Source organism: Notamacropus eugenii, chromosome 1 (genome assembly GCF_028372415.1).
Source record: "Notamacropus eugenii isolate mMacEug1 chromosome 1, mMacEug1.pri_v2, whole genome shotgun sequence".
NCBI classification, from domain to species: Eukaryota; Metazoa; Chordata; class Mammalia; order Diprotodontia; family Macropodidae; genus Notamacropus; species Notamacropus eugenii.
This window is the reverse complement of record NC_092872.1, coordinates 593,175,853-593,188,561: the sequence shown is the minus strand read 5'-3', so window position 1 is coordinate 593,188,561 and position 12,709 is coordinate 593,175,853. Positions and strand designations below refer to the sequence as shown.

Sequence of the window (12,709 nt, the reverse complement as noted above, 5' to 3'; positions counted from 1 at the left end):
AGACAGTGTTTATTGTATCACCAATAGAAGTTGCCAGATCTTAAGAATCTGAGAAATTTAATGGGGGCAAGATGGACACTTTTATACAGAAAGACTATGGGAAGATATGGATGGGATTAAGGAGTGGCAAGTACTCTGAGGTGGGGCCAGGTGTAGACTCCGAGGGCCACGTAGGAAGAGCAGTTAAAAGACTTATTGACTGGGATGGGCCAGGTGCCTTAGGGGAACCCCAGAGATCTAGGTTCAGGGTCTTGGAAGTCCAGGTCCCAAAGACATGGTCTTTCCCTTTTAGGAGTCTAGCACAAATCCCATCCCCCATCAAGTAGGCAATCCTTTCTAAGCATGAGAGAAAATTGCAAAGGTGCAGAAACTAGAAATGGGATGTGGAGTTTGAGATGTAGCAGGTACTCCAGTTTAGCTGGAATTAATAATAATAATAAACATAATATTTTAAGGTTTGTAAAATGCTTTATACATTTCATCATTACAATAACCTTACAAGGGAAGTGTATTATTATTTACAGAGGAAGAAACCAAGCAGGCAAAGGTTAAGTGACTTCCCCAGAGTCAAACAACTATTAAGATTTAAACTCAAATTTTCCTGTCTTCAAGTCCATTGTTGTATCCAATGTTCACTTAGCTCTCTTGCGTTCATGAGAGGAACTCATGCCCAGTAAGACCAGAAATGTAGGCTAGAGTTAAGATTATTAAGGGCTTTAAATGCCCAGTTAATGAATTTGTATTTTAAGCTAGAGAAAAAAGGGAAAATCCTAACTAAACTAGTGCTTTAAAAAGATTATTTTCACCACATGTTAAGAGGATGAACTGGAGAGGGGATGCAGGGATTTCAACCAAGATGCTGTTGCACTATTCCAGGTGAGAGGAAAAGCCAGTGTGGCAGGTATGATGGAAAGAGCACTAATATTGGGGTTATAGGATTACTAAGATCATCTCCTGCCTCAGTGTGACCTTGGGTAAGTCATGTGGCCCCTATTTCCTCATATGTCAAAAGGAAGGGATTGGCTCCTTCTAGCTCTAGAATTGTGACCCCTATGTACTCCTCCTAAGTCTTCTCTTCTCCCACTTCTTCCAGCCAGTCACCCTGGGGCATGATCTGGAAGTCTTTGGCTTTCAACTCCAACATCCTATGAGCCTGGGACATACCTGAGATCTGCGGGTGTAAGGGACCTGAATGGAAGCCCTGATCACCACCGCTGGGGGAGGGGAGCTAACTTTGCTTCTTCAGGACTCAGTCCCACCTCTACCTGCAACAACATCACAGTGAGGAAAGCTGAGCTTATGCAGGACTGAGTCCTGTTGGGTCTCTGAGACCTGTCCCATGCACCATTTTGTTTCTGGTAGAGCCTTGCTGCTGCCTCTGAGAACATCATGGCCTTGGAGCATGACCACCACAGCACTGAAAAAGTATTTATTGAGCAGACCTCATCTTTGTTCAGGCCTCGTATGATATTTATATATACTGGGAGTCCCAAAGTCTTGGTGCTATTTTAAAACTTTGGGATGCCCTATATATTTTGCAATGACATGACAATTACCTGGTTATTTTATCTCCCCAACTAGACTATAAATTTGTGGAATGAATGACCTGTAGATGCTTCTGCATCACCTATAGGGTGATGTGTATGTATATTGTGTGTATATGTGGATATGCTGTTTCTATACAGGCTATAGGCCTACATAAAGCTCTCACAGGTTTTTAAACAGTACCAATGTCATTTCCCATTCTCCTCAGGAGAAGGGTCAAGGATAATGTTTGCTCCAGAATGTGACAGCACACTTTACCCACTCTTTTATGGGTATGTGTACATGTGTGTATATGTTTTTTGGGGGGGAGGTGAGTGAGAGAGAGAGAGAGATCATACATATGTGATAGGGACTGGGCCTGTGAGTTATATCTGTATATTAATGAACCAATCTTTAATAAATATTGTTGAATGAATTCAAAATTCAAATTCAATCTTTATTAGGTGCCTACTACTACAGGGCTAAAGAATGAATGAAAAATATAATATCTCAACCCAGTGATGGACTATTTAATTCAATTCAGTGTAACTGGGAAAGGGGAAGGTGGTTTCCACTCCTAATGAATGCAACAGAATTGTGTGATTCCCACATGTGACAGCACAGCAGTAGATATGTTCCCACCAAGAGGCTCTAGTTCTAGGCTTTTAGGGGTATTGGACTGTGTTCCCATGTGTGATAAATGATGAGAATCCCCAGGATACAACCCTACTTTCTGGGCTTGGCTTGAAGGCAAGGACTTTAGTTCTTTCTACTTCCACCAAATCTAGAGATGTGTATGTGTGCATGTGTGTGTGTGTGCATGTGTGTGTAGAGACAGAATATGTATTATATTTGTATGAGGTTTTTTATCATTTGTATATAAATTACACATTATAAATATATAAATTATATATGATAAAATATATAGTTTATAGAAATATATACTATATATGAGTTTATATATAATTTATGTATATAAATTTGGTAAATATATATAAATATTATTTATCTAAATTCTCTCATATTTACTCTCATATTTATAGAAAACTACACTTGTGAAGGAATATAATTTCAATATGCCTTCATTGTATTTTCTAGGCAGCTAGGTGGTGTAGTGGATAGAGCACCAGTTCAGGACTCAGGAGGACCTAAGTTCAAATCTCACCTCAGACACTTGACACTCACTAGCTGTGTGACCTTGGACAAGTCACTTAACCCCAATTGCCTCATCCTGGGTCACCTCCAGTCATCCTGATTAATATCTGATTCAGATGGTTCTGGAGAAGTGAGGCTGGTGACCTGCACAGCCCTCCCTCACTCAAAAGAAAGTCAAGTGCAAGTCATGTCATCATTTCCCTGTTGGCATGGTCTTCTTCGGCAAGGAAGGACGAACACACGCTTTCCAGTGCAGTCTGTCTGCTCTTCTTCCCCTTGTCCCTGAGCTGTGAAGTAGAATTGTATCTTCCATAAAATCCAAGCCTCTTCCTTAATCTCAGCCTGTACCAGAATTAATCACACCAGACAAGGATTTAGTGGCTGCTAGATTTATTTTTTATATATGGAGATAGGGGGAGTGAGTAATGGAAAGACAGTAAGTCATAGGGCATGAAGGAAGACACATTCCCTAGAAGCACTATCTTGGCTTCTTCTCATCCTAACAACTCTCAGCCAGATGGGTTTGGCAGTTAATGGGGAGCTGTGTCCCCACCTGGTACAGAGACAGAGGCAGAGGGGACCATCCTTATACAGTTCTCAAGGGGCTCCACAACTCTCACCATCGGTTCTTATTAGTGTCTCTGTCCACCCTTATTCACCAAAGTCTCGGAAGAAAAGGGCAGAGACAACATCTGGAGACCAGACACACTCTGGACCCTGCTCAGTCCTGTGATACCAAATGAAGGATGCATTCTCTTTTTTTCTTGGCTTTCCCCTTGGAGGATTCTTCAAAAACAGAGACTCAGAAAGCCAGATTTCAGCATAAATCACCAGACTCTGAGATTGCCCCTTCTTGGGTCTTTCCTCCCCTTAGCAGTGCTTAGGAACTCAGAACCACAGCAGCAATCATTTATTAAGCACCTACTATGTACCAGGTACCAAGGATAGAGTAACAAAAGGCCAAAAAAGTTCCTGCTCTCAATGAAGTTCTGTTCTCCTGGGGAGAATCATCATCATCATATTTTTACAGCATTTTAAGAGGACGAAAAGCTTTTATGCCACCTCATCTGATCCTCACAACAGTACTATTTAGTGCTATTATTCCCATTACATAGATCAAGAAACTGAGGCTCAGAGTAGTTAAGTGTTTTTTTCCACAGTCACATACTTGGAGTGTGAAGTGGATTTGACCCCAGATCTCTCAGAATCTAACTGCAACACTGTACCCATTATGTCACACTGCCTCTAAGGACATACACTGATAAACAGAAGGCAAAGAAAGGAGCTATCTCCCCAAGACAGAAACCAAATCAAAGAACTTAAGACCAAGAAAGCAGAGCTGAAGGGTCTATAAACCCTCAAAAAGAAGAAAATCTAAATGTCCCTCATTTTCTGGCACCCCAGATTGTTTGGCCTTGAAGACAGCCCAAGTGCCCTCAGAAAAGCTTGCCTAGAAGGAACAGATTTGATTACTATGCCATCCTTAAGTTTCCCTTGATCATGGAAATCAGCTAACAAGGAATCAATAAATAAACATTTATTAAGCACCTACTATATGCCCAACAGTATAATAAGAACCAGCAATGGTGGTTTCTTGCTAAGGTGTTGACACCATAAAGGGGCCTACTTTTGTAAAATAAGCACCCTACTTCCTGGTCCATCCCTTGGTTACCAACCCCCATGGTCCTTCTATGGGTACAGTGAGTTTGGAATCAGAAAATTCATCTTCATGAGTTCAAATTTGGCCTTGGCCACTTACTAGCTATGTGACCCTGGCCAAGTCACCTAACCCTGTTTACCCCAGTTCCTCATCTGTAAGGTTAAGATGAACTGGAGAAGGAAATGAAAAACCACTCCAGTTTGTGACCCCACACTAGGTCACAAAAAGTCATATACAATTGAAATGATGCAACAAGAATTCTCCTCTTCCAAGGTCTGCCTTCCCCAAATGTTTCATCTTCTGACAACCTTCTAGAAGCTTTGGGCCTGGCTTGTTGGGGGATGATCCTCCTCTTCCTCACTCAGTTTATTATTCCTTATTATGCCTCTTTGAGGCACCTGAGTGAGGTGAGCTTGGGAGGTGGTTAAGGATTCTAAGGGGTGAAGATAAGAAGGGAGTTCATTTGTGGGAAACAATCCTGTGGTCTGCACTATTTCTACAGATCAGGCTCTCCAGTATGGAAAACACTCACTGACCAAGAACTAAGTCTTCCTGTTGTGATAGGGAAATATTGCAGGATCTCACCCTGGAAGAGAATAGAGGGTTCACAATTGCTATCAATTCTCTTCGGGTTGCCACTTAATTATCACCCTATGGAGAGGGGGAAGGTCAGTGTAGGAATATTTGTGAGGGATGGGGAAGTCCTTGGGGAAAGGCTGCAAGAGGTTAACAACCCAATTAATTAGATTGTTAGGTGGAGAATGATTAACCAAATACAAAGAATCTCCTACCTTTTAAGCAGAGCCTTAAAGTTTCGGGCTCAGATCTGGTGCTGGTTTTAGGTGTGGCCACGCCAGCGGAGAGGACGTACCCTTTAGCCCTTCCAGCCCCGGATCGTGGGATTGATAACACCTTGGGAATCGGGCGGGGCTGCCCCAAGGCTAGGGCCCAGCCCCTTTGGGAAGGTGGGATTGCTTGGGAAAGGAGCTCCCAGGCTGGAGTCCCTGGGAGGAGGGGAAGGAAGGCGGGGTGAGGGTGGAGACAGCAAGCTCCTGCCTGCTGCTCGGCCCACTGAAGTGCTAATGAGGCACCGCCTTTGCCTCCAGGCGGGCATTTGGTGTGGGGCGCGGATTCCGGCTCTGGGGGTGCGGGGGGAGGGTGGGCAGGAAGGTCCCCGGGGCTGCCCCTCCCGGAGCACCGAGGGAAGGATGCGGGCAGGAGGCGGAGGAACGTGGGCGGGAGGCATGACCACTGTCGGTTCGAGGCCCCTGAGGACCACGTTCCCCTCCTGAGAAAACCTGCGGCTGAAAAAGAAACCCCACTGCCGGGCCTCCCCCAAGCCCCAGCGGCCGCCCGCTGCCCCTTCCCGCGGGTCTGGGGATGCCCTCGGGCTTCCGGAGCCTCTGGGCAGGGAAAGTGGGACATTCCCCGGAGGAGCTAGAGGGTGCCGTGGAGCCGCTTGAGACCTCTGGGCGCTGCCTTACGGCTAGCCCTCGTGGGATTCATTGGGGCCCCAGGAATTGGGTCCCCCAGCCCCCCTGTCTACGGCCGCCTCTGCTCACCCTTGGCCCTCACCCTTGGCCGCTCCCACTCACAGCCCTGGCCCTCTCTGACCAGCCACCTGCGGGAATTTGCTATTTTTCAAAGCGTTTTTTTCAGACACACTATCTCATTGAAGATGCCCAACTGAGCCCAGGAAGCACGGAAGCCCGAGGCTCCCAAGGCGGCAGCCGCTGAGACCCTGGGCTTTCATTTTGTCTCTGGAGACGAATCAAAAGGATGATGGACAAACGTGGTGTGGGAGTTTCCACCTGTAAAAACATTCCTTCTCGTTGGGCTCAAGGCCACGTGGACTATTGAGAAAGGTACCTGAGATGGAATCATGTACCCATGACTGCTCCTAGGGCCAAGTGCCCAATGATCTGTCCCCGTGGGGGGCAGGGAGAAACTGGCACCTCCATAGTCCTCCAAGTTAGTGTAGAGGTGTTCCTATGCCCATTTTCCACGGAGAGCATGTAGCCTCTGTTAGGGTCAGGCCTGCCCCCTGAACCTAAGGTGCCCTCAGGTTTTCGGGTAGATGGAGGAGTGTTTTCTCCAACCCCACCCGGCAACAGGTTCCCCCATGATGGGGGGGAGGGAGGAACAGTTACTCGCTGGCAGCTAGGTGGCACAGTGGATAGAGTGCTGGACCTGAAGTTAGAAAGACTTATCTTTGCGAGTTCACATCTGACCTCAGACACTTAGTAGCTATGTGACCCTGGGGCAAGTAATGAGCTGGAGAAGGAAGTAGCAAGCCATTCCAGTATGTTTGTCAAGAAAACCCCAAATGGGGTCACCAAGAGTCAGACAACTGAAATGACTGACTGCGCAACCACAAAGTTGCTAGCGCCCCAGTACCATTTAATAGTAATAGCTAACATAATTACAATGTGCCAACCACTGTGTTAAGCATTTTACATTGGTTATCTCATTTATTCCTCACAACAACCTTGCAAGGTAAGGGCTATTTTGTTCCTATTTTATAGATAGAGAAACTGAGGCAAATAGGAGTTAAGTAACTTGCCCAGGATCACATAGCTACTAAGTGTCCACTTATCATTGAATTAGCTTTTACGAAGTGATATTTACTTCTAAAATATAACAAAAAAACCCCCAAAACCCCCTACAGTTTCCCTCACTCCTCCCCCTACCCCATTCTCGGAGGTAGATTTTCCTCTATATCACCTCAGCCTCTGGAGAAGTAGTCTCAACTTAGTTCAGTTCCTACGTAGCAAAAGTTATGTCCAGATGAGGTATGACTGATGGATGAGCTTGCATCTCAACTGCCACTTGATCCTGAAGGTTATTACCAAAGATCAATCCTTGCCCCTCAGGACAATGATGTTAAATCATCTGGGAACCCCAGATTGCATGCCAAGATAAGGGAGGCTCCACTCCAGTCACTATAGGCTCCCACAAGCCAGCAAACCTTTGCCCTATTATCTTCACACCTTGGGGACACTGATGCCACAAACCACAATTCTGGAATGATGGGACATGGAAGACCCCTCTGGACCTCTTAAACTTGCAAGGGCAAGATTATACCCTTTTCACCACTTGCTGAGCTATTCCAAGAGCACCAAGACAAAGAGAGGTATCTGAAGTTGATAGGCCTTTTAGAATGACTCCATGGACAGTCTATGAACCTCCTCTTCATCACATGGTCAGCTGACCAGAACCAATGACTAAATGTCTATATAAGTTCCAGTCTCTCCAAGGCACTTTGCTTACTTGTCATTGCATTCTCTTAGAAGCAACCACTTAGCCTTCTCCTCAGGAAGAGACACCATCTCAGGAGCCTGGAATGCCCCAGACTCCCATTACACGGATGGGATGGATTCTGATGGAGGAATTCAACAGAAAAAACTTCATGTTACAGAGACTGCCCTACTGATGTTGTAAATTTGCTTCTTACTGCTGAGTTCATAACTTTCATATTAGACATTCTTAAGCTGAATTTACCTGAATGCTTGCCTTTTCACAGCCAGGAGTCACAAATGGCCTTTCTCTGCACTAGAATCTGTTTCCAGGAACAGCTCTCATCACAGGTTAAGCACTTAGCTTCTGCTGTGATATCTCTTCAGTACCGCTCTAGAGAGGCTCCAGTCAATCATCTGCATAGGTAATGGAAGCAGCATTTCATCAATTCTCTTACTCATCTGAAACTAATTTTTCATATAGTTATCAACAAGCCCTTAATTCCTAAATGCGGTGACCTATTCTTCGTCCTCACCCTTGGCTTCTCTCCTAGGCCTCCTGGATACTCTCTCCTACTTGAGTTTTCTTACCATTACTATTTCGAGCATGTTCTTCCTATTTGTATACAATTCCTTCTCAGGCTTTCCATATCCTGACTATTCTCTGTAGATATATTAGGTCTTTTCTTGATTCCTTTTTGTTCTTTCTCTAGTTCTCTCTCAGTGACCTCATCAGCTCCCTTGGGTTCACTTTTTACTTCTATGAATATGAATCCCAAATTAACATATCTAACCTCTCACTCTCTTGACCTTTTAGCCTATGTTTCCAGCTGAAAAATGAACATCTCAGTCTAGGTTTCTCATAAACACCTCAGACTCAACACATCCAAAATGGGAGTCATTACCTTCCTCCCTAAACTTAATCCTCTCCCAAACTCCTATTTACATCAGACATTCTAATCCTTCAAGTTTCCTAGGTTCTCAATCAATCTCTGAATGGCTGTGTGTAGTAGATGCTTCATTAACTCTTTCCTCTAGTCAGGTGAAGAGTACTCCTTAGAATATCAATTTATGGCACTCATTCCCCTCAACTCACTTTATTAATCATTGCACTTTTTTTCTTTCTTTCCAGGCCTGTGATCTCATTAACAGAGGCAATGCCTGGCATGGACTTTCCCCTACACTGGATGCAGTATGGCTTATGCCAGTTTGATATTGTGTGCCACATGAAGTATAGTAAGGCCTTTATTTTGTCCCACAAATGTTTCAGGAAACACATAAGGAACTTATAGTTGCCTATAACCGATTCTTCATTTTTGTATAACCTTCCTTCCCACTTATATAATATCCCAGGTTCTTGGTGCCTTCTTGTAGCTTAGACTGAAGGAAAACTAACAGGGTTCCTTAGAGAGGCAATGCTCTTCTCAGCCAGCTTATGGCTCATGGCAATGCCAGAGGATAAAGACCAAGTAATTTGCTTTTCCATATTATATCTTAGCCCCTTCCAGACTTAGCCATGGGGACTTGAGCAGGATTGCCAACATTCTGGTCAGTCACATTTTGACCTCAGGCATAGTTATAAGTACTCTAAAGGCTTGGATTCCCTCATTCCCAATAGGAAAAAAAATGAATTGCTAGAGAAACAGCCTCCCTTCCCATTGGACTTATACTGTTTGAACAACTTAAAGCCATTGTTAGCAAATTTGAGGTCTTTTGGTCCCTCATGTCTTGCCTGTCCCTTTACTGCTCCCTCAGCTGTGGGGGAGCCATGTACATGATCTTGTGAACACCCTAGCCATGCTCTATAACTTCCCTTTTCTCTCTAGAAATCTAGGTTTGGGGATCTTGATCAAGAGACTGAGAGGGATGATTTCATGTTTTTCTTTTATCCTCAATGTCTAGTAGAGATACCTCCAGGATCAAATATAAAATCCTTTGTTTAGCCTTCAAAGCCTTTTCTAATCTGACCCCTTCCACCTTTCCAATCTTTGTTATGTCTTAATTTCTCCCAGTATACTCTGTGATTCAGTGACACTGGCATGAACCAATCCAGCTCAGCATCTAGAATCATACTTTACACATGGGAGCATTTAATAAATGAATGTTGAGTTGAACTGACCAAAGGAACAAAGGTGGAAAATAGGAAACAGTTCAAGAACAGAAAGTTCTTGTTCGAAAGATTCTGCTTGAATCCGTCTTACAATATGTGAAAGGTAATAGTGGGAGATGAGTTTGAAAAGGCAGTCTGGAGACAGGTGGTAGCAGACTTTGAATGCCAAATTAAGTAGATAAACTTTATTCACAAGACAATGGGGAGCCATGGAAAGTAGGCAAAGAGATGAGAGCATTAGAAATACATTTTTAAAAAGATCAATCTGTCAATGTATAGGATTGATTAAAAGTAGAGAAAATACTGGATGCAAGAAGACCTATTGGAGGCTATTGCTGTAATCAAGGCCAGAGCTGAGCATCTCATTCAGAGTCTAACAACTTCCTTCCTTCCTTACTATGCTGTATGAAGACATAGAAATGGAAATTAAGAAGATGAGGGTGAAAAGAGTGCCACATTCAGAAGACATCTGTATGTGCAGAAAAAGACAAATTTTCAACTTTCAACCATGGCGACTAAGGTGGTGACAGCCTTCAGCTGGAAGGCCATCTTAAGGCTAGGGGTTATTAGCTGCCCTTGGGAGGTTTTAGGCACCCAAGAGGCCAGCTGGAGGGGCTTCTTCTCACAAACAATTTCTCCATTGTCTGCCAAGTATGGAGGCTGACCCACCTTGACCATGATTCCTGAGGATGGCATTGGGCCTGAGCTGTGGATTTTGATGAGGTACGGGTGAGCTCTAATGCTGATGAAGAAGACATCTGCAATACCATCATGGCTATCCAACATAGTCCTTCCTGTAGCTTTGAAGGGAAACATCGAAGCCAACCACAATCTGCTACCATCTTATAAGTCCTCTAACAACATTCTCCTCATCAGCTTAGACCTCTATGCCAATGTCATCCATTGTAAGAGCCTGCCAGGCATGGTGACTCGACACAAAGACATAGACATCCTCATTGTTAGGGAGAACACAGAGGGCAAGTACAGCAGCCTGGAAAATGACAGAGTTTCAGGCGTGGTGGAGAGCTTGAAGATCATCACCAAGGCCAAGTCCCTGCACATCACTGAGTATATTTTCTGCCTGGCCTAGGAAACTGGGCACAAGAAAGTGACCAACATGCACAAGGCCAACATCATGAAACTGGGAGATGGCCTCTTTCTCCAGTGATATAACAATGTGGCTGCAGGCAATCCCAACATCACTTTTGAGAGTATGATTGTGGACAACACCACAATGCAGCTAGTATTTAAGCCCCAGCAGCTTGATGTCATGGTGTTATCCAATCTTTATGACATTATTGTCATTAATGTCTGCACTGGCCTGGTTGGGAGCCCTGGGCTTGTGGCTGGAGCAAATTATGGACATGAGTACAGTGTTTGAGACAGCAACTCAGAACACAGGTAAAAGCATTGCTAATAAGAGCATCACTATGGCCACCCTGTTGACCAGCTGCATGATGCTGGACCATCTGAAGCTCTATGCATATGCCACCTTAATCCAGAAGGCTGTTCTGGCATCAATGGACAATGAAAATATGCACACCCCAGATACTGGGGGCCCAAGGCACCACCTCAGAAGCAATCCAGATATCATTTGTCACATCAGAATCATCAATAGACAGGCCATGGATGTCTAGTCCTTGATGCCCTGCCAGCTAAGCTCCCCCCCCTCCACAACCCCCTCCGGCTGTGCTGTTTATTTATTGGCCTCCTAATACTTGCTTGTCAGAACATTGAGTCGGGGAGAGGGTGCCTTCTCCTTGATCCAAGTGTGCATTCTTTTCCCTTTGCTTCTTAGATCATAAAATAAACAACTGTGTCCTCTTCCAAAAAAAAAAAAAAAGAGAGAGAGAGAGACCAAGGCATCCATTTAGAAAATATCTCAAAAAGGGAAAAATACCAAAACTCAATTCAATTCACCAAGCAGCTATTAAATGCCTTCTGTGGGTAAAGTAGACATTGAAGATATAAAGTCAAAAATGAAACAGACCCTGTCCTCAATAAATTTATATTCCATTTGGGATGGAGCATATTGGAGGGGAAAAAAGGGATGGGTTAAGGAGCAGAAAAATAGAATGTGGTCTTCCAACTGTTGGACTAATCCCTTACCCCATCAGATGAGGCTGAGGTAGTTGGGTGGGGGTGAAGGGTACTGTCCATGGCTATGACAGAGATTTTCAGGATGAGAATTTAATTGCCATATGTGTGTGTATGTGTCAAATCCATAGGCATTCTGGGTTCTCCTTATCCAAACCAGTACAACTGAAAAAAACAGAAGGCATTCTTTTAAGTGGCTGTTCTTAACCATGTCATCTCCATCCCTTAGAATCTATGAATAGCAAGGAAGGAAGGAAACTAAGGCATAATTAATAGAAGAGCAACACCTAGGGATATGTAGATGTCTATGTATGTGTGTATATATGTACATATATATATATTTACATCTATATGTAAATTAGCACCTTTTTGATAGCTAATAATTGGAAACTAAATAGATACCCATTAATTGGGGAATGGCTAAACAAAGTGTAATATATGAATGTAATGGAATGCTGCTCATCCTATGTTTTTAAAGAGGGCCAGTGACATCACAGGTGATATCTTGGAGTACTAAGCCAATCACTTAACCCTGTTTGCCTCAGTTTCCTCATCTGTAAAGTAAGCTGGAGAAGGAAATGGCAAACCTCTCCAATATCCTTGTGAAGAAAACCCCAAAGGGGGTCATAAAAAGTCAAACAGGACTGAAAAACAACTGAACAGCTTTCTAAAGGGTGTGTCAGTGGACTGCCCACTTTTCCAGCTTTTTGGTTGCAGTGACCTCTCAGACCAAAAAAAATCTTTCTCCTATGTGTGATGGGGAAGGAGGAGGAAGAAAAGAAAATTTACATGATAAGTATGTTGTATATTTGAAAGGAATAGCAAGTTGTGTGTGAACAACTTTACATAAGTCTTTTTTATTGTTTTGTTGTATGTTATGGAAATGGTTATTTTGTTCCATAAAATAAAAAATTATTGTTAAAAAAA

The 12,709-nt window shown here is 43.7% G+C and overlaps 1 long non-coding RNA gene and 1 pseudogene across 1 annotated transcript in view; one reads left to right on the top strand and one right to left on the bottom strand.

Moving 5' to 3' along the window:
- LOC140520555 (uncharacterized) overlaps positions 1–5,288 on the bottom strand; it is a 93,881-nt gene extending 88,593 nt beyond the window's left edge. Inside the window, exon 1 of the long non-coding RNA XR_011972570.1 lies at positions 5,131–5,288. This is a non-coding gene — a long non-coding RNA (uncharacterized lncRNA). The remainder of the gene's footprint in view (positions 1–5,130) is intronic.
- A 31-nt stretch (positions 5,289–5,319) lies between these two features.
- Positions 5,320–12,709, top strand: LOC140520552 (isocitrate dehydrogenase [NAD] subunit gamma, mitochondrial-like; annotated as a pseudogene).